Genomic DNA, 2,615 nt, shown 5'->3' on the forward strand with positions numbered 1-2,615 from the left:
AGGGAGCCGCCTGGTAGAATTTTGCACAGAGCACAACTTAATTATAGCTAACACTTGGTTTAAGAATCATGATAGAAGGTTGTATACATGGAAAACCCTGGAGATACTAAAAGGTATCAGATAGATTATATAATGGTAAGACAGAGATTTAGGAACCAGGTTTTAAATTGTAAGACATTTCCAGGGGCAGATGTGGACTCTGATCACAATCTATTGGTTATGACCTGTAGATTAAAACTGAAGAAACTGCAAAAAGGTGAGAATTTAAGGAGATGGGACCTGGATAAACTGAAAGAACCAGAGGTTGTACAGAGTTTCAGGGAGAGCATAAGGGAACAATTGACAGGAATGGGGGAAAGAAATACAGTAGAAGAAGAATGGGTAGCTTTGAGGGATGAAGTAGTGAAGGCAGCAGAGGATCAAGTAGGTAAAGGACGAGGGCTAGTAGAAATCCTTGGGTAACAGAAGAAATATTGAATTTAATTGATGAAAGAAGAAAATATAAAAATGCAGTAAGTGAAGCAGGCAAAAAGGAATACAAACGTCTCAAAAATGAGATCGACAGGAAGTGCAAAATGGCTAAGCAGGGATGGCTAGAGGACAAATGTAAGGATGTAGAGGCTTATCTCACTAGGGGTAAGATAGATACTGCCTACAGGAAAATTAAAGAGACCTTTGGAGATAAGAGAACCACTTGTATGAACATCAAGAGCTCAGATGGAAACCCAGTTCTAAGCAAAGAAGGGAAAGCAGAAAGGTGGAAGGAGTATATAGAGGGTCTATACAAGGGCGATGAACTTGAGGACAATATTATGGAAATGGAAGAGGATGTAGATGAAGATGAAATGGGAGATACGATACTGCGTGAAGAGTTTGACAGAGCACTGAAAGACCTGAGTCGAAACAAGGCCCCCGGAGTAGACAACATTCCATTGGAACTACTGACGGCCTTGGGAGAGCCAGTCCTGACAAAACTCTACCATCTGGTGAGCAAGATGTATGAAACAGGCGAAATACCCTCAGACTTCAAGAAGAATATAATAATTCCAATCCCAAAGGAAGCAGGTGTTGACAGACGTGAAAATTACCGAACAATCAGTTTAATAAGCCACAGCTGCAAAATACTAACACGAATTCTTTACAGACGAATGGAAAAACTGGTAGAAGCCGACCTCGGGGAAGATCAGTTTGGATTCCGTAGAAATGTTGGAACACGTGAGGCAATACTGACCTTACGACTTATCTTAGAAGAAAGATTAAGGAAAGGCAAACCTACGTTTCTAGCATTTGTAGACTTAGAGAAAGCTTTTGACAATGTTAACTGGAATACTCTCTTTCAAATTCTAAAGGTGGCAGGGGTAAAATACAGGGAGCGAAAGGCTATTTACAATTTGTACAGAAACCAGATGGCAGTTATAAGAGTCGAGGGACATGAAAGGGAAGCAGTGGTTGGGAAGGGAGTAATACAGGGTTGTAACCTCTCCCCGATGTTATTCAATCTGTATATTGAGCAAGCAGTAATGGAAACAAAAGAAAAATTCGGAGTAGGTATTAAAATCCATGGAGAAGAATTAAAAACGTTGAGGTTCGCCGATGACATTGTAATTCTGTCAGAGACAGCAAAGGACTTGGAAGAGCAGTTGAATGGAATGGATGGTGTCTTGAAGGGAGGATATAAGATGAACATCAACAAAAGCAAAACGAGGATAATGGAATATAGTCGAATTAAGTCGGGTGATGTTGAGGGTATTAGATTAGGAAATGAGACACTTAAAGTAGTAAAGGACTTTTGATATTTGGGGAGCAAAATAACTGATGATGGTCGAAGTAGAGAGGATATAAAATGTAGACTGGCAATGGCAAGGAAAGCGTTTCTGAAGAAGAGAAATTTTTTAACATCGAGTATAGATTTAAGTGTCAGGAAGTCATTTCTGAAAGTATTTGTATGGAGTGTAGCCATGTATGGAAGTGAAACATGGACGATAAATAGTTTGGACAAGAAGAGAATAGAAGCTTTCGAAATGTGGTGCTACAGAAGAATGCTGAAGATTAGATGGGTAGATCACATAACTAATGAGGAAGTATTGAATAGGATTGGGGAGAAGAGAAGTTTGTGGCACAACTTGGCCAGAAGAAGGGATCGGTTGGTAGGACATGTTCTGAGGCATCAAGGGATCACCAATTTAGTATTGGAGGGCAGCGTGGAGGGTAAAAATCGTAGGGGAAGACCAAGAGATGAATACACTAAGCAGATTCAGAAGGATGTAGGTTGCAGTAGGTACTGGGAGATGAAGAAGCTTGCACAGGATAGAGTAGCATGGAGAGCTGCATCAAACCAGTCTCAGGACTGAAGACCATAACAACAACAACAATACAAACTACCATAGAACAGAATAACGTGGCTGAACAGTAGGCGACAAAATTTAGATAACGGAATAATTTTTGACTGACTTGGACAACGATTGAATCATTGCCTAACTTCAGTGCAAAAATTAAGTTCGAAGGGTGGTGATATGTAAGGTGTCAGGCAAATCCAACACCTTCCATGAAAACCCTGACATGATAGCAAATCCGACAGTATGTCACATAGTTCCGAATACATCCTGACATTAAAT

The sequence above is a fragment of the Schistocerca cancellata genome, chromosome 2, assembly GCF_023864275.1.
Source record: "Schistocerca cancellata isolate TAMUIC-IGC-003103 chromosome 2, iqSchCanc2.1, whole genome shotgun sequence".
Taxonomy (NCBI): domain Eukaryota; kingdom Metazoa; phylum Arthropoda; class Insecta; order Orthoptera; family Acrididae; genus Schistocerca; species Schistocerca cancellata.